The 20,463-nt window shown below is 38.5% G+C and overlaps 1 long non-coding RNA gene across 1 annotated transcript; it reads right to left on the reverse strand.

Annotated features, from left to right (window-relative positions):
* Positions 1-1,849: 1,849 nt before the first annotated feature.
* Positions 1,850-18,114, reverse strand: LOC122237342. The gene is made up of 3 exons (XR_006215774.1): positions 18,012-18,114; positions 10,778-10,871; positions 1,850-2,018 (listed from the first exon to the last, which is right to left on the reverse strand). It is a non-coding gene; the product is annotated as an uncharacterized LOC122237342 (long non-coding RNA).
* Positions 18,115-20,463: the final 2,349 nt, after the last annotated feature.

Consider the following 20,463-nt stretch of genomic DNA (forward strand, 5'->3'; position numbering starts at 1 on the left):
CAAAAAGCTGGCAGTTCAATTACAGAGTAATAAAGGGACATTCATCATTCAATTAGGCACCTGTCATGGTTTCACAAAAGGGAAAACTTCTAACCTGAGACTCCGGGGAGAAGATGCTACAACCAGGAGACAGGGAAATAAATGAAAAAGGGGACAAAGTCAATTACAAAATAAGGGGAAAGTTCTCCCTAGGCAAAAATCAGAAAAGTTCGATGACCTTACCCAGATTAAAAGGGGCTAATATTAAAAGTAGCATGGTGCCCTCTTCTACAGTACATCTCATGATTGAATTTTCCCCCTAGAAGCCGCCCAGGAAACTGAATTTTGTAAGAAAAAGAAATCAGGAGGACCAAGTAACTCTGTTACTCAAAAGCATTGTTCTTTAAATGACTAAGACATGAGGGCTAAGAGAAGAAAGCCTAGGCTGACATCCAAGTCTGATGTTTCACCATATTGAGGGGGAATGATCACAAACGGCGTTCTGAAAATATGATGCCCTGCTAGCAATTGGAAATAAGGATTGACAAATTTGGTTTCTCAGCAAGTGTATGTGCTGGTAATTGAGACTAGAAAGGGATTTTCCAAAGGGAAAAAATTCACATTTTTTAACTAAAATTTGTTCTTACGATCCAACAGCTGTTTCCTACCTCATTCATGTTAAAGCTTCCAGATAGGTTTTACAATGCAAGATGAGCAAATGAAGCACAGAATGTTCAAGCTGAAAGTAAAGACAGCAATGAATTTAGCCAGCCCCCTCACAGTTTGGGACACACAGACCCAGGAGCACCCACCATGGGCCGTGGTGCTCTATACCACAGGGACTACCGTTTAAGTCCCTGATAGGGACTGACTATCACACCTCACCTCTACTCCCATACACATTCCATGGCTCAGCACTGCTTCCCATATTCTTTGAATTATTTTCCCAAAGATCTTTTAAAACAACAAAGAGACACTTTAGAGGAAAAAAAATTAGCAAAGCTCCTCATGTTGTAAAATAGTAACATGTAAGGTCAAGTAAAAGAATTTCTATTTTGAATTGAAGTTTACATATAATCATTTCTTTATGGAATTGATTATTCACTCTAATAACCTCTGTCTATAGTTGTCAAGAGATAGATTTATAATATATACACTGTTTCTTTTTATGGTGACTCAGGCTGTAGGTTTCAGTGCAATATTCATCATGTGTCACCTGTCCAGGTACCAGGCTTTCAGATGCGATTTTCAAAGGCCCTTAGATTATCATATCATATCCCATTTATTTGATTCTGGGAAAGAGTTCTTCTTTTTCCTTTTTCCCTCTTATCTTCTTTGCTTATTGTAAAATTCCTTGTTACTTTTGTTCTTTTAATTTGAAAAGAATACTTGACACTTGCTCAAGATAAACCGCACAACCAAGATGAAGTTACTTCTTAGAACAACTATCTAAGGAAATGTAAGGTTCTATATAGAGAAATGGTACACTTAATTCAGACTTTTGTGGAAATACCAGATAATGCTCTTATCTTTAGACTTCAAGATGCCTTGTGAGGGAATAAAAATCTATGTTATATTAAATGCAGAGGTGTGTAATGTGTGTATACACACATGTTATGTCATATGCACTCATAAATGTACAAATACACACAATGAGTAACTTCCTTTCAGTTTTGGTTTTGAAGACCCATCTGCAGTAAAACATTAAAAAAAAAAAAAAAGGCAGGGTAGATCTCGTTTTGTTGGATACTAAGGTTATATTGACAAGCCCTCTCAATTCTTTTTCATAAACCTTAATTAAAAGCCATATCCTAAAGCCAGAAAGGTGGGTCATTCCATCCAGAATGTATTTATTAGGTTAATAGCCCTCTGTAAACAATGTTGGCAATTCCACTGGAGGAAGGGGAGTAGGAAGCAGAGGTAATGACTTTTGCTACTTTCTCTCCCCGTCTCTACCATCTTGGTTGGAGTCATGTTGATGCATTTTTAAAGCCAAGAGAGACTGTAACATTTTTCCAGGTTTCCATCTTTCCAGGTTTCTGTATTTTTGTTGAGAAAATAGATATAAGAATAGAGATTAGAGGGTGAAAAACACCAAGGTTACGATTACTTAGGAGGAAAGTCTTCTGGAACAGAGTCTTCAGTTAAACACAGGATTAGGTCCCTAACCAGTGAAAAACCTCAATAAATGTTCATCAATTCTAACAGGACAGAGATTTTGTAGAAGAATTAGGTGTAATAAAATTTTATGCATAAGCAAAGACACAAATAGTTCTACATTTTGTGTATATGAAATTTTGCCTTGCGAGACCCATATGTGTGATGGTAGCAGGACACCCATCAGGGGCAGAAGGCCCGTTACTACCCTGAGCAAACTGTGAGATTCCAGGTGGCCACTTACTCTGAGCTCTAGATTACTCATTTGTAAAAATAAAAGACCAGAACTAAATTATCTCAAATAATTTCTATGCAAAGTGATTTTATTTTGTAAATCATATCCTGGAGTTTTCTTTTCAGAACGATCCACTTTGTTTTGATGAAGAGGCCAATGATAGCTGGAGACCAGCCTCTAATTATACCTTCAAAAATAAGGAAGGTTGTATTCTGTTTAATTACAGGCAGTCAGTGTGGGCTGTGTCACACAGATATCACAGATCTACAGAAAGAACCTATTGCCTCTAACTCTCTGAGTGCTTCCCACTGTCCCCAATGGGAATGACAATGCTGGACCCAGTGCCCACTGCTTGTGTAAATTCCCTGAGCTTAGTCTGCTCTAAGGGCCCACAGTCTGATTCCATCTTTATCATGTAAAGCTAAACTGAAATTAGATGTAAGTTAACATACAACAAAGGGTAAATTAATTCCAAGTTTGCTCTTTCTGAATACAATCAATACTTCCAGTCTAATAATTTTAAAGTTGTTAAGTTGAATTGAAATTATATCTTTACCAGAAAGTTTGACTGCAGGAAAACCAAAGATCCAGGCAAGAGCTTAAAGCCATTTTTCCCGATGTGGTTCATATCATGGCACACAGAGAAATGGTTAGAAGCTAAAAATCTAGCCATCAAAAGAGATACCACTACCTTATGTACCACTAAGAAAGAAAAAAATAATTTCTCCCACCTTTAATAGCAGAGCTTGGATTCTGACTAGCTTCATCTTTGATGGGAATCTTCCTTTCCTCAAACTCATAAAGCACTGGATTATTCATCCTTCCTATGACGTATTTTCCTCCAACAATATCACATTTACATCCACGTCTCTGTTTCCATGCCTTTCTGTTCACACAATAACTTTTTTGTTTCGATGTCGAACCATAATGTATGTTTTTGAAGACACTTTGAGGGAAACTCGACCCAACGTAAGCAGTACAACGATGGATGTCGTTCAGTTAAAGTTAGGACAATGTAAACAGCTGCAACCGAGTTTAGTCAAGCTATATGCAGACTATGAAAACTACCTCATTAAGTTTATGTGCAGATTATCACAACTACCTCATCACTGCCACCTGGCCAAAAGCGATTGCAATATATTGATAAGGAAAAACACTTGAATTTCAGAAATGTTAAATGAGGGAAAAGATGTACATCTTCAAATCCATGAACTAAGGAAAAATGCGTAAGGTTTCTCTTAGTCCAGGGCCACCCATCTGAGGACCCCACCAGATGCCTCAAGGAGGAGGAAAAACAATAGCCGAAGCACACCCATAACCCATTCTCAGCCTGGCACACTGATAAGAAGACCCAATTTAGAAATCCATGGAGAGAACTTCCAGACAATATTTCTCTAAATATGACTCTACAGAATAGTGACTAGTTGAGATGTAACAAATTAGAATCCATTTGGCCAAAGTCACTACTTGCCTTCAGATTTGCGATCTATTTACCTTGACAAGCTGAAGATTTATATCCATGTCTTCTCATTTCTTTTTATTCTTTCAGAGAATTTGGAACCTTGCTCTTTTTTCTAGCATTTGTTTTTCTGGTTTTTTTTTTAATTTATTTATTTATTTATTTTTTTTTTTCAACGTTTATTTTATTTTTGGGACAGAGAGAGACAGAGCATGAACGGGGGAGGGACAGAGAGAGAGGGAGACACAGAATCGGAAACAGGCTCCAGGCTCCGAGCCATCAGCCCAGAGCCCGACGCGGGGCTCGAACTCACGGACCGTGAGATCGTGACCTGGCTGAAGTCGGACGCTTAACCGACTGCGCCACCCAGGCGCCCCTTATTTTATTTTTTTTATAAGAAGGCCATTGCAGATTCTTGATGTGACATGATGAAAATGGCATTTGGAGAGGTTATTTGGTGGCAAAGTACAGACACGTTGCAGACAGTGTGGCTGAGGCAGTGAGGCATGATTCTATCTGCCAGCTGACCTGGGTATTTGAGTATTACAACTGGTGGGGGCAGAATATCAAAGCATTTCCTCACACCCACCTCTGCCTTTCCCTTGTTTTGTCAACCTGCCTTCCAGATAGTACCACTTCCAGCTGGACCACTTGTCCCTCACCCTACCTGTCCAGGACAAAAGGGAAGTACTTCTAGTCCTTACTGCATGAGGGAATGACTTTGCTCAGCATCACAGCCTCCAGCATTCTACCTCCTGAGGAGTAGAAACTGGCTTCCTTGGTTTTCCTGTTGACCTTCAGTGAGTGAAACAAATAACAGACTCTGGGAATAAGTTCTAGCCCTTGGCCTCTGTCCTGCTTCAAAGCCCACTCCAACCTCTTGGGTGTTTATTGTGAAAGCTCATTGAAATCCTCCTCACAATCACATGGCCATCCAGACCATGACAGTCAGTCCTAGTAAAACACAATTTGTTCCTAAAATTATATCCAATTTTAATAAGTAATTTCTAAAAGAAATTAATAAGCTTATGTAGAACTGAGTACCACACAGACTTGGGTGCTTTGCCTCAAGCCCATAGACACATCTTCATCTACATGACCCAGATTGTAAATGCAAGGTTTGCTTTCGTTTATTTTCCTGTGAAACATGCAGGTAGTACTCAGGCCTCCACCTCACAGTCTGCTTGATTATAAAGAGACAGGCTGAATATGAGGCGTAACCAAACACCCACAACTCATTCATTCATGCATGCATTCACTCACTCATTCAATGTCATCTGTTAAGCATCATGTTGGGAATTGAAAATACAAAGACAAATACAACTTAGGCTCCGTTCTCTAGGAATTCACAGATTTGTGGGGAAGAGTGTCACACAAATAGATGATCAGAACACAGTGGGATGAGCACACTGTCAAAAATAAGCCCAGAGTATTAGGGAAGCACAAAGTCAGGGGTGCCCTAGTTCCCTGAGACTCAGAAGTTAGACTTCCCTCTCTAGTAGGCCTCCATTATCGTGTGTGATATCCCGGATGAGTATTGAAAAGAGATGCTGTTTGAGCAGAAGCAAAGGAAACTACAGAACAGAAGTCTCTGTTTACACTCCAGGTAAGGAAATTGAGGGTTAAAAAAAGTAATCACACCAACGCAAAAAGAGGAGGAAGACAGCAAAGTATCAGGAATGCAGCTGGATGAATAATTGATGAGCTGGTGGCCTAACAGAGAGTCTCATTAATATAATCCTGCAGTTTCATTAAGTACTGTTCCAGGCTTGTCTTGGAGGGGGCCTCCTGAGTCTTGATTAGGGATTGTGTGGCTTTCACTTTGACATCAGAACTTTGGGCCTTGGGTTTTGACAACTGCTTCCTAAGCTCCTATTCTTTTACCCCAGCACTTTTAGAAGCTCTTCTCGATCCCCCTCTCACTAATCATGGGCCCCTAACCATGACAGTCAGTCCTAGTAAATAATATATCAAGATAAATGATAATTGTTCTGTTTTAAGTGTCTCCTAATGAGCATCATAAATTAAAAATTAATATTGCAAAGACTGTATGAATAGCATCAAATCCATAAACAAAGCAGCGGGTATCACGCTTGCAAATGAAAGCTAAACACCTCCCCTGTCCTCTTTTCCATTCCCCACCTCCTTTTACCCTCCCCCAACTCCTTCCCTACCTTTACTCTGGGTCTACGGATCTGAAATTCAGGCTACCAGGAATTATACTGCAAATAACAACACCAGTAATTTTTTTCTTACAAGGTACTTCTGGTCTGCTCCTTACCTAACTTGGCTCAGTGTGATTTAAAGACTCAATCCAGAAATTTTATTTCTCATTTTTATTTTTCTTGGCCAGAGGCAGAGCAGGTAGAATTGAATTTCAAAAAACTCTTATGTGGATCAGAGGAACTAGGTCAGATTCCATACAAGGGGTGAATATAGAGTCACTTTTATTGGCATCAAATAAGTTCTGTCCTTCCATCTTAGAGAATGGCATTTCAAATGGAGCCACATTTAAGGGGAAATTAAATACCAAAATATTAATAAGAGTTTTTTTCTGTGTAGATTATACTTATTATTTTATTTTTTTTGATGCATTTCTGAATTTTGTAAATATCTACAATTATCATTAATACTTCTGCAATAGAAGAAAGAAAGAAAATATCATTCAGAAGTGAAGAAGAGTACTTGGTTGGACACAAAAGCCCTGTCACAAGGTTAAAATAATCATCATTTTATCAGCATTTTTTATAATGCAGCAGACACTGTGCTAGATGTGTGTTATCTCTATCCTTCACAGCAGCATTGAAGGGTAGATGATATTCTTCCCAGCATCTAATTGCTGTCTAGAGGAAAAGGAGGCTTAGCCAACAGGCTATGAGTATTCCAATTCCTTTTTGTTGTTGTTGTTGTTGTTTTCTTTTTTAAGGCAGACACATGGAATGTCTTGGCCATACGGCATTAAATATTCCACTTATGTAACTGATGCGCCTTGTTGGAATTACGGGATCACCCCACAACCTGCTGGTTATTATTTGGCCTCTGGTGCAGGTAGTCAACAGTGTGACTACACACAGGTCATGCTCAAGTAAATATTCCAGGCCACGTGGCAGTCATATTTCTCACTGTAAATGAATATGTTGGCTTTGTTCTACATAAAATCAATTCGACCAAAACTTCAGTTGCTTTAGGACTGAAAGGACAAAGATTTCCTAAGCCTTCAGTGATTGCCAAACTCTCTCCACCCAGACCCACGCGAGCCCCACGTCCCTAAACGCTATCTCTCAGTTGATTTTCTTGTTTTATTAATCTGAGGATTCAAATGTTCACACAGCCGTGCGTGGAGAAAGTATAAAACAACTCACCTTTTTTTTCAGGTGAGCTACGTTACCAGTAAAGGTGGCATTCAGGCTGTTACCCAGATTACTTTTACCAAACTCAGCTGAAATGCCATCCCTGTGCCCCTGAGGATTGTGCATAACGTGCACGGGTGCTGGCGTTGCTGCCGCTGGGATTCCCTCACGCTCTACAGGCACTACAGTCGTAACAGCATGACAAGGAAAAACTGAACCTCTCTCTCCCCGGGATACCCTAAACCCAACAATGGCTAAATCTCTTAAAAACAAAAGTGCACATAAGTAGACAGCGCTTTAGCTCATTAAATCTGTTGCAGAACCAGGAGAATTCCAAGAACAGCAGTAGTACATTTTTACTTTATAAAAATGCCCCCAATGAAACAACAGATCTGAACGCAAAGGTAAAAACTAAGCATTTGATAATGTTCCCTTTCACATCTGTCAACATTTTAGAGAAACTTCAAATGGACTACATTTGTGGCTCTAGAAATTCTTAGTTTATGCACAGAATACATTTGAGGTGACTTTATTTTCACAGGTACCCAGGCTTCAAAAAAATACACCATGCAATCACAGGCCTTTGAAGCTGGAAAAGATCATGAAAGTCACGCAGACTTACCCTTCCTCATTTAACATGTGTGATGAAAGTTCAGAGAGGTTGAAACATGGCTCTAGGTAACTCACATGATTAGACTCCAGGAAATCTAAAGGCTAAAGAGAAATTGGGGGCAGACTTCCCATTGTACCCTTAGCAGTTGAATGGCAAATGACTCCATCTATGATCAAGGGCTAACCCAGACAAAATGCACTGGACACCTGACCTTTTGGTATTTTTACAAGAAAACTTAAATAGAGAATTGAAACATTTGCCCAAATTGCTTTGGTTAATTTATTGAACTTTGCTTACCTTAAAAAGAAAAAAAATGAAGTTGAATAGGCAGTGTGACACATCTTGTAGTGTTGAAATAATAGTAGGGTCATATTTGATGTAAAATATGTTGTTTTTATTATATCATACGAGAGTATCATTTCATGAAACTTTTCATGTTTCAATTACAACTGACCCTTGAACAACGCAGGGCTTAGGGGTGCCGACCCTGCACACAGTTGAAAATCTCCCAAAACTTAACTACTAATAGCCCACTGGTGACATGTATTTTGTATGTTATGTCTATGTATATATATGTACATATATGTATGTAATATATACTATACATACATATATTTGTATGTATGTATACGTACATATATGTATGTAGAGTATATACTACTATACTACGTATATATACGGCTAGAGAAAAGAAAATGTTAAGAAAATCATGACGAAAAGAAACTGCATGTATAGTGCTATACTGTAAAAAGTCCACTTCTAAGTGCACCTGCGCAATTCAAACGTACGTCGTTCAAGTGTCAACTGTATGTTTATATGCATACCCAGGCACACACATATGTTGGATTACAATGTATTTCTTACTTTGTATCCTACTAAAAAGAAGGAAATTCAGTTCAGTAGAAATTTTGCTTTTGGCCCCACTTGGCTTTCTTCAAAAAACCAAACACTAGGAAATGTAAAATAGCACCTTTTTGAAAAAAATTGGGGGATCTTTGTGCTAAACAGTCATTTTTTTTTAATCACTGCCGCCCAAAATGTTCTTTCTACCCTAGACCTAGTACAACGTTCTGCAGATTATGAATAAAAAGACATTAAACATAAGAAACTAGGGAAAAGGACAAATGTATAACAGATGAAAAAGGAAACGGAACATTCCTTTGTGGTTTTAAGATACATTTTTTTCTTTCCTAAAATCTAAGTTTGAGGTACACAGCCAATTTGCTTTATTCAGTTCCTGGCACATAGTAAATGTCTCATAATATGTGGTGAATGGATGCTGAACTAAGAGACAGAAGAATCAACTTGCTGTGCAAAGCTAGGCAAAATCCTTAACTTCTCTGAGCTCCAATTTTTTCAGTGGTAAAAAGAAATGATGGGGCAAGAGCAGTGTTTCCTTCAGGGGTATCTGAAGAACTCATTCTGTGGAATGTTAATAGATGACCCATCAAAATCATTTATAGCTGATAGATTGATAGGTGGTCCCTTCACCAGATTTCTATATCCTTCTTCCTGACCATTCAATGAGCCCTAACTTCGTGGCTCAGATATAGTGGCCTCTGAAGAAGGGGGGAAAAAAATTCAAAGAAGACCAGGAAAAAAAATCACCCTGGATTTTTTTTTAATAGAAAAAAATAAATATGTCCAACTACCTAGACATAATTCTATTAAGCCCGCCAAACTGAGGAACAATATTTTGGCTGTGAATTGGTGACCTCTGTTATTTTCCATACATCCTTTATTTTTATACATCTGAACTTTCACAAAAAGGACAGAGGAACAGAAGGTATTTTTGGCTCAAACAATATCTTGCCCAAAAATGCTACAGCAATGGGCACTCTGCACCATTTGTTCAGGACTGTTTCTGCAGCATCAGCATCTACTTAAGGGCCTGGAATTAACGCAAGACCCACCCACCTGCTTCTGTGACTTTGGGATAAAAAGGGAGCCAAGTGAACTCTAGTTCTGGAGTTGTACCTGCCATCACCTACAGCTGCAACTCTGGCCTGCTGATGTTAGTGTCAAGAAACAAGGATAATCCTCTCTGTGAAGGGGTTTTGAGTTTGGGTAGCCAGACAGCATGGTTTGTCTGGAGAAGCACGGCGTAACAGTTAAATGTGTAATGTTAAATTAGGCAAATCACTGAGAAGTTTAAGCTTTAATTTTCTCAAGCAAAATGGGAGTAAAACTAGAACCTACCTTATGAGTTGTGGAAAGAACTGAATAAGAAAATATATTTGTAGGATTTGGCCCAATATCTGAGGCAGAATAAGTGTTCAATAAATGGTGTCTATTTTTATTATGGCACAACTGAATCCAGACCATGATTAAGAGATCAAGGATACAGAAATGTTAAACAATGTGTTAGTGTAGACACATTCTACTGTGATATAAAATGCATTAGAAAGACCCCGGGGAGGTATTCACATTGAATTGGAAACCAGTGCTGCCTTCATTGGTTCATTTTTTTCAATTTACTCTAGCAAATGACTTAGAAGTGTTAAAGAAAACCAACCGGCTACCCCTAGATGACCAGCAAATCTTGTACTTAATAGGTAAAATGGGTAGCCAGAGAAGCATCCATTTCTCAGGAGATATCCTATCACCATAGGTTTCTATTCTTTGTTTAAAATAGCAACACATTTTGAACCAAAAATGTTGGGCATTTTGCAGCCATTCTGCCATCCTGAGGCTTGTGTATGCCAACAAACACCTCCTAGTTATCATTAGTAAGCACTGATATTTCATGCTGTGGTCTCTAATCATATTTATATGGTCAAAGATGGCTTCAGTTTACCTAGCAGGGCAGATCACCGCCACCCTTTTATCCCCAGAAAGTGGAGACAGAAGCATAAAGAGGAGCAGCACCTTACCCAAAGGGTCCATGGACTGGACCACCAAATCCGTAAATGTGGCAATCAGCCATATAGCAATGCCAGCCCCTTAACCATCCCACCCAACATGCAAATCAGGTTCACACTCACTCATTTTCAGAGCTACTTGGGCGGTGAGCACAAGCCTCAAGTTTTCCAGGTGTCTGTACTGCAGAAGTGGTTGACAGGCTGAAACAAGGTGTATCTGGGAGGAAAAAATAATAGTAAAAGACTTAATTAAAGGATATCCAAAGAAGGCAAAAGAAATTACCCAACCCATCTGCAAACCGTACACTGGAAATGAATGGGTTCTTTAGTGTTTAGGACATTTTAGTGTTATAAAAACGTAGACTATAGAGCTATTATATCAAGTAATTTATGGGATGAATATTGTAATTCATTGAATGTCACGACTTATCTTTTATTCATATAGTTACTATTCCATTACCAGAGAGGGAGGTTTGTCAAAGGTTAATTATTTTAAATTGCTCCAGCAAATTTATTTTGATTTGTACAATTTTTTTTGAATAATCACAGGTCTATATATTCATACATCTTTATGAGGCTTCTTTTTAAAAAATAATATTCTTTGATGAGGCAGTTAAAGCTAGATAAATGCTTTAGCGATGTCTTTAAAATATATTCTCTTTAACTCTGGATGTAGATCTATAAAGAATTATTATATTATTATTGTTGTTGACATTATCAGTCTTTTTTAGAACTTTCTACTTTTCTAAGAAAATTCCAATTAAAAAAATGGCTGAGAAATTGAGCTTTGACTTTCTCAAGAGGTTGGTCATGGTTCATAGTATCTCTTAGCCCTGGGTCACTATCTGGAATGCCCCCCTATATGGTGGATGAGGAAAACTGTGGCATCTGCTCTCTGGTGTGCCCTCTGCCTCTGTTTCACACGAGACTGCCCCTTGGCCAGGGGCACACCTCCTCAGGACATGAAAACTGGTCTTTGTGGAACAATAAATGCTAGAAGATAGGTCAAATACTTCCAAAGTTGGAAAAATCATTTCGAATTATAAACCTAAATTAGATAGGAAGCCAGAAGCAAAGAGAGTATTGGAAGGCTATAATACATACAGTATATATAATATATAGATCAATCCAGCTCCGTCTCCTTCAAAACCTATCACCTCTCTCAGGAAGCCTTCCTGATTATGCTTGTTTTCTTTATATTTCTCAAATACTAATGTATCAAGTCTATATTACATTAATATGGTCTTACTGTTATGTAGCCTTTTAATTATTCATAAATCATTTGAGAGTTAGAGAAATAGAGTGAGAAAAGGTTCAGTTTAGAATCAAAAGACCTAGACTCAACATTTAAGCCCCAAGTTTTGTTACCTCTATGGGCTTAGAAAGTTGTTCAGTTTGTCTGAGACTCAGTTTCTTTAATGTTAAAGGGGAATAGGAAAAACTGCCTGTGTGCTTTGTAGAGTTGGACATGTTACCTAATAATTGCAGACTTCTCTGAGTTTATAAAATTCTTGCATATTTACCTCATTTAATCCCCAAACGACAGAATAAGATGAGTGTTATTATTCACCCATTTTTATGTGAATTGTGTGAAAATACTATTTTTAACACCATAAATTATTATTTTCAGTCTGTAGATTTTATATCATCAATTTAATATTAATAGCCCTAAGATACAGGCCATATCTATCTTTTATCTCTTTTTTATTTTATTCTTTCCTCATATCCCTTTCTTTTAGATGGCTTGATAAACATATTGAGAACATAGATTTTTCTTTTTTTTTTTTTTTTTTTACGTTTATTTATTTATTTATTTTTTTTGAGACAGAGAGAGACAGAGCATGAACGGGGGAGGGGCAGAGAGAGAGGGAGACACAGAATCGGAAGCAGGCTCCAGGCTCCGAGCCATCAGCCCAGAGCCTGACGCAGGGCTCGAACTCACGGACCGCGAGATCGTGACCTGGCTGAAGTCGGACGCTTAACCGACTGCGCCACCCAGGCGCCCCGAGAACATAGATTTTTCTAGTACAGATAACAAAGTGCTTTGCAAAATAAAAGCACAGTAAGGATGTATCTATACGTTGCCAGAGTGACATTAATTTTACTTGATGTCAGAAAGAAACTAATAATCTACCATTTGATCAAAACGTTTACTTTTTAATCAGTTGTACTGTTCCAAAACACATGGTGAAATGTTCTTGGAGTGCACAAAAATTCCAGAAATACAGAAATAAAATGTACATCTACTCTATAATGCTCTAGCTAACACTAGCCACAGTACATGATTCTGGAAATCATGAATTGTAGCTCAGGTACAGAGGCTGTGAGGTATTTCCTAGTTACTTACTCCAATCCATCCATGAGGGAACCTTGTCTGTCTTAATCACACTCAATACTTTGGCTGCCTGACTCATAGTTGGGGCTCAGTTAATATTAGCTAAGTATAAAGTCTTTCATTATACTCATAAATCAGACCTTTAGAAGACTATGGAACTTTGCATTAAACAAGAGCTTGGAATTCTGAAGTGGATTCAGAAGAGAGAAAGTGTGGGAAATGGGACTCATAAAGTTAAAGAAGTTATTCGCCCAAATAATAAAAGTAAGAGGAGATTGCAAGCATCATATAGCTTCATACAAAATATCTACGGTAGAGCAGAACATGTTGGCAAGGGGATCCTTGCTTCTGCTGTGAATAGAAGCAGGGGAAGTGTATTTAACTGTGGTACAAAAGATGTGCATTCGTAAAAGTAAATAAATACATAAATACATACATGTGTACATACATAAAATAAACCTTCATTGAGAAGTGGTAGAAAGTGAATAGGAAAATTACAGCATTAGTTCTCCACTATTGAGCTTTTGTTATGTGCCAGGCCCAGACGCTGTGTGTTTAAGAACTTGACTTACACTGTCTCATTTAAACAAGTTCTCTGTGGTAGATGTTATCATAGATGAGGAAACTGAGGCTAGGAGAGGTTAAGTAACTTGCCCAAAGTCACATGACAGTGGTCAGCAGATTTAGTAACAGTAAAATATTTGAATATATATTTTACCCAGATTTCACAATAAAATTAGAGCCCAGTAAAACAGAATCACTGAATCAGTGAGTAAACAGATTTCGCCTTCAAAATCGAATATGTGACCCTAAACGTTTTTATTTTTCTGTCATCTAGATGTACATCAGTAAAGGGTGTATTGGATTATTCTGTATTGTTAGGGCTGGTCAAAAGCTTCACTACATTAGTCGGTTGTCCGTGAATCAGAGGTCTTCAGCTGAATGGCCAGTCTTTGATGGCATGGCAGTTAGTTTGCTTCATCGATGAATTATTCTGAATTGACTTACTCTGTATTGTTGCCTAAACTTAATCAATTAGCCACATAATGGTCAAATATCAAAGAATCTATTGTCTAAAGGGAGATTTCTGTGTGAGGAGACACTGAACCATGGTATGAACAACATTGGCAGCAATTTTGTGACTGTAACAGTCCAAAGTATTGCCATGAATCATCAAGATGGAATGAAAGGCAGGCCCCAGAGACTATCAGGGCAACAATGAAACCTCCCTTTTCTCAATTCTATCAAACATCACCAGAGAAAAGTGTTCTGTATCCAGTATCTTTTACCAGCGACAATCTGATTGTTTCAATCCTGTGGGTTGGGATACTTCTATTTTTAATTCTCCTTAACAAAGACCTCTTAAGTCCAGAAGCTTCCTCTAAGGCCTGTGAAGTGCTATTCTGATCACCCCTTCATGTTTCTAAGCTGCTGTGGGATAATGTTGTGGAGAGAAGGCCCCCAGGGGAACAGCTGATTGGATTCTGGCAAGATGGACCAAACATCTGCTTCAAACAAAAGGCATCTGCATATTTCACATTTATTTTTCATAATTTACAGAAGCAACCTGCCAAAATTCAGCAAGGGAGAATACACTAGCACGTAATTAGCTTAAAGTTTGCTTGCTTTAGAAGTATGAGCATGAAGCCCAGGAGCTCACCTGGGAGGACATCAGGAATGGTGGAACTACAGTTTGATTTCTGGATATTCAGTTTTAGACCTTGTTTGCCAGGGCAGAAAACCCAGCACTGCTAGGCTTGCAAGGGAGAAATAGATATGCCAGAGGTGACACTAGGAAGTTCTTTTGTCTTCACGTCAAATAAAAAGGCTTTTATTTGGTGTGAAACCAAACGGGTGGCCTAAGGTAATATCATTTATTAAATAAGATTTGAAGGGGCGCCTGGGTGGCTCAGTCGGTTGAGCATCTGACTTCCGCTCAGGTCATGATCTCGTGATCCGTGAGTTCGAGCCCCGCATCAGGCTCCGTGCTGACAGCTAGGAGCCTGGAGCCCACTTCAAATTCTGTGTCTCCCTCTCTCTCTGCCCCTCCCCCACTCATGCTCTGTCTCTCTCTCTGTGTGTCAAAAATAAATAAAAACATTTAAAAAATTAAAAAAAAAAGATTTGATTAAGCAGAAATATTTTACTTGTACCACTTAGCTCTGTAATACCCAGCATAGGTAATGGTGCAATGCTACATGACTTATAATTAAAAATGTGTATACCAAAAGTACAAATGGCATGGTGATAAATCGTGTGTGGGGATATTGCATGGTTTTTCAAAGCATCTGAAAGTTGTCGCTTACCAAAAAATACTGGAAAATATATTTGTTGCCCAGATAACTCTATGTAATATATGACGAAAGCAAAGAGAACAAGATAATGGATGATATGATCAGTCTTAACATATCCTGGTGGAAGGGATACAACAAATTATCTGCCCTCTATGAACTAGATCTTCCCAGCTGAATTTCAAACTTTGCAAGATCATTATTATGTGAAATAACTAAAGTTTGCTTAATTAGAAAATAAAAGGTAAAGAATGGATTCTTGAGAGCAAGCGAGAGGTGGGGGAGGGGGGGAGGTTTTCTTTTGTTTCTAGCAAAGGAATTTTAACCCTGTGTCCATTATTTTTAAAAAAAAATACTAGTTATAAGATCCTGTGGGATTTCCCCTGATCTTAACTCCAGGAGAAAGCCTACTTAAAGCAAAATCTGCAAAGTATGGGGTGCTGTTGTTTTCAAAATATTCAAAACACAGGTGGGGGGGGGGGGAAGGAGAGTGGCATTTTGATTTTGCTGACTGCCCAGTGTCTTCTAGTCTTAGTCATTGTTTTACAAAACAATTGTATACTGATTTAGTTGTAGCCACAATGCTGACCCTCCACAAATCTCTGCAATAACAGCGTGGCAGTCCCAAAGGGTTTAACATCTTAAGTTTTCAAACAATGGAAAAGCATTGTGTTCAATGCAGGCACTATGAATGATTCCTTGGTAACTCCTAGTTAGTTCTAAGGAGTGACTTGGTTGTGGCCATTCCAAATATCACCTAGTCTAAATTTCTTTCTTTTTTTTTTAATGTTTATTTATTTATTATTTTGGGAGAGAGCGCTGGGAAGGGGCAGAGAGAGAGAGAGAGGGAGAGAGAGAATCCCAAGCAGGCTCCACTCTGTCAGCACAGACCCCAACGTGGGGCTCCATCCCACGAACCATGAGATCACGACCTGAGCCAAAATCAAAAGTTAGGCACTTAACTGACTGAGCCACCCAGGCACCTGACCTAGTATTAATTTCTGATATCTGATTTACCATGTGCACACCAAACGGGTTTGAAACATGAAATCCCAAAGCTGCTCAAAACAGCAGCTACTTTGAAAACAACAATTTGCAACTATACACTAACCTACTGTTTGAGATTCTCTAACTATTCTTTTTTTTTAAGGCTCCTCAAAAATTTTTATTTTACTATTTTTTTAATATGAAATTTATTGTCAAATTGGTTTCCATACAACACCCAGTGCTCATCCCAACAGGTGCCCTCCTCAATGCCCATCACCCACCCTCCTCTCCCTCCCACCCCCCATCAACCCTCAGCTAATTATTCTTAAACATGCCTTCTTTTTTAAAACGTTTCAATGTACTTAAATTTCAAATCAGTATAACATACACATAAACCTCTTACATAATTATAAATTCTCTTCTTTTTGCAATGGGCTCTTAACAGAGGGGCAGTTTGTTATAAAGGAAAAAGAGGCTGGACTTGATTTGAATCAAGACCTGAGACCTAGATTTGAATCCTGGTTCAACCATATATAAAGCTGGGTGACTTCTGGCAAATTATTTAAACTCTCAGGGTTTCATTTTTTCTTCTATTGGGGGAGGTATTTTTGCTGTAAGCGTTAAATGAGGTAACTTGTGTTTATCACAGCACTTCATCTGCACCTAAATAGCATTTTAATTTGCCCAAGATTTGAACTTGCTCAAATTTAGATGTCTTACATACTGTAGAGCTCTTTGAAAGAAAATTCATCCCAAAGAGGAGGGGGTCCGGCAAGAAGACAAACTTTGAAAACAAACCTCAAAGTTGATTGAGAGGACTAATCCTAACATATTGGTATTTGTCATTCTATACACTTGTCAATAACTTAAAGTAAAAATTGAAAGAGCTGTTTTTCTAAAATTTCTACAATATACGGGGGCACAATATATACTCTTTGGGGATTTGCCTTTCTCCCTAGGGCAGCACTGTGGGGAGAAGTCAGCAGCAGTGGCCATGCCTGGTAGAAGCAGTGGATTCTGTTGAGAGTTGGCAGTAGTCCCAATCAGAAGCAGTGGTACAGGAGAAAGGGATATTCCCAACAGAGGTAGCTGCCATGTTTAGAGAGAGAGCCTTCACCCAAAAACACTCAGTGGGAGAAGTGTGGTAACCAGCAGAAGTGCCCAGGAAATACCAATCTGCGTTGTTCTGTCCAACATGGTACCACTAGCCACATATGTTGCTTTTAAAAAATGAATTAAAATTAAAAATTCGGTTTCTCAGTCTCAGTAACAGACCCATCATCGTAGACAGTTCTATTGGACAACACTGGACTAGTAGATGACTGCTTCGTTCCAAAGCACATGTGAAAGACCCCTTAGAAGCTTCCCAAATGCCTGAAGACTGAGGCAGGGGGAGAGGGGGGGGAAATGAGGTCCCAAAACAGCAGTTAGGGGTAAGAGCTGGTGAAGTAGAAGTTATTCCCTTTAACATGACTTCTTTCCACCCAAGGTGAAAACGGGGAAATTCAGCGCATGCACAAGATATGGCTAGCACACTGCCTTTAATGTAATAAGCTTCAACAAATATAAACTCTCTTCTGCTTAAGATCTCTGCGCTGGTGTTGGTGATTTCTAATATAACTATCATTCCATTACTGGAATGATTTCCCAGCACCTATATTAGATCATTAACCCCTTAAAAAGCAGCCAAAGACTCTTCATTGAATAAAGAACATGGTACAAAGTCCTGAGACTCATATCTTACCAAGAAGAGCACAGACACTGGAGCCAGAGAGCCTGGGCATGAATCCAGGTTTGAGGCTTGCTGGCTGTGGTGCATCACCAGTTAACCTCTCTGAGCCTCAGGTTTCTCATCTGTAAAATGAGGATAGTAATAGCACAGACATCAGTAAGTTGCTATGAATTCCTGACACATCACCAGTGCTAGAAAAGTGTTTGTTAAAGAAATATTTCCATTCCTCAACACACTGATCTCCAGTCACATTTCAAGTTGATCTTCTGCTATTGCCTAGTTCCCTCTCTACATTTCAACTGTGCATTATTCCCTCAGCTTGACTTAAAACCTTTTCCTTTTCATATCTATTGAAATCCTACATACACATCTTTCAAAACACACCTTCTAGAAGAATTTTTTCCTAGAAGATTAGTCTTACTTCAGCATGTCGATAACCTATGGTTCACCTCAGGATTATAAGCTTTGTTTCATTCTAGTTTGCCTTGTTCTTCATAGCTTGGTCTTGACAGGTCTGTACTCACCCTAGATTGTAAATTCCTCAAGGAATGATTCATGCTTTTGGTCCCCAGAATACATGGCTAAAATAGGTGCTCAGCAAATTCTCAGAAGAGGGTGAGAAGGAGGGAGGGTATGGCATGCCTTGGCCTTTCAGACCAATTCTATAAACACCTATTTTGTCTGAGTGCTGTTTTACAATCTGCACATAAGTGGCTTTTCAAGTTGTCTAAACACAGTATCAAGCATAATATCCTTCAGATGATGAGGGAAAATATCTGTTAATCTCCATTACATGGTCTGCTTAATGGTCTGCAAATATCTAGGTTTCTGCACCCTCTGGCTGCGTCACAAGGACTTCCCACCAAGCATAATAGCCTGGAACCCAAATGTTCCTTTGTGGGTACTCCACTTGCTGGAAAGTGGCAGACTCAGGAGAGTTCTGTCTGTGATCAAGTGTACTTATTTCTTTTATGGGCTGTTGATTTCTAAGAATTACACTTGATTTTACTTTTACAGACATAAAGACATCACATAGGAAAATGACAAATGGATCATGAACAGATATTTTCAAAACTATCTCCCAAAGGTAAACCTTTGACCAAGGAGGATGTTGGGCAACACAACAGTACATCGGTAGTATCCCAAGAAGGCATATCACTGAACAAAGGAAGAACCAGAGAGATGCACAGAATGTGCACACCTAGACCATCCTTACATTGGTTAATTCTCCCATGAATAAGAGTTCTCTGCATTTGTGTTCTGGGCCTATCTTGACTCTGGAAGGGATCAAAACTTCTACTCATGGAAATTATTTTGAGTAACCAGGACATAGGACATATGACCAACAACTGTCAGGATCACATATCCCTATCCTTCTCCCATTGGGAGGCAGTGGCTAACATTTTGTAAAATGTACCCACATGCTCAGCATTTATCAACCCAATCATGGACACTAAGGATTTCTGCACAGGACCTTTTGCTCTCTCCATTCAAAAAGTAGATCGGTAGAGCACATCTGAAATCCAATATGATTCAAGCATTATCTCTGAATAATTTCTAGGCAGCTCTTTTTTTGATCTTTAAAAAACACAGAAATCACATGTCTTTCTTAATTTTTTTTTCCTAATAGGTCAATGGCTGAATTTTCGTTGATACTCAGTATCACACAATGTGAACACATCTTGGCTAGGGCTGCTGGGATCTGTGAGGGGAAATCCCCCCTTAGAACTCCTCACTCTTCTTATATTTTTATGTAACTCCTAACAAAGTAAGTACAAATAAGCAAAAAGACCTCACCTCTTCTTACCCTCAACATTTTCCTGAATGATTTTATTTCTTTGTTAGAAATATAAGATGAAGCTTTATGAGTCTTTAAAAGTCTAAAGAAAATAGCTACTAATGGTATCTTTTTATTGCCTACAATTCATCCTGCTGGAAAAGGCAGTAATGTTCTTAGAGTTGATTATAGCTCAGTCTTAAATTTTCTAATTGTTTTAGATTTTTCACTTATTTTAGACATTTTCACTTTGCCCCCTAGAGTAAATTAAGATGAAAGGTAAATTAAAAGAGAGGAATTCAACATAAAGAGAATAAATAAATAAAACGCAGATTGCAGAGCAGGAATGAAAACAAGGTCTCCCGGACCAATCTGTTGAAGGAATGCTACAAATGTGAAGTGTTTACTATTTTAAACATTAATCATGCACTCACTCTGTTTATTTAGCTATCAATGTTTTTCCTGTAACTCTGACTTGAAAATGTGTAAGCTGTTTAGAATTAGGACTCAAACTGAAGCCAAATGATATGTTGATTATTTATATTGCATAGCTTGTCTTGAAACTTCAGAGGTGCAGTCTTTTCATTTCAATTCACACCTTTTTTAAAAGTCATTATTATTTTGTATAATGTGACATCTCAAATAACTTTTATTGCCACCCACTACCAGACACCCAAGTCACAGCCA

The sequence above is a fragment of the Panthera tigris genome, chromosome A3 (assembly GCF_018350195.1).
Source record: "Panthera tigris isolate Pti1 chromosome A3, P.tigris_Pti1_mat1.1, whole genome shotgun sequence".
In the NCBI taxonomy this organism is placed as follows: Eukaryota; Metazoa; Chordata; class Mammalia; order Carnivora; family Felidae; genus Panthera; species Panthera tigris.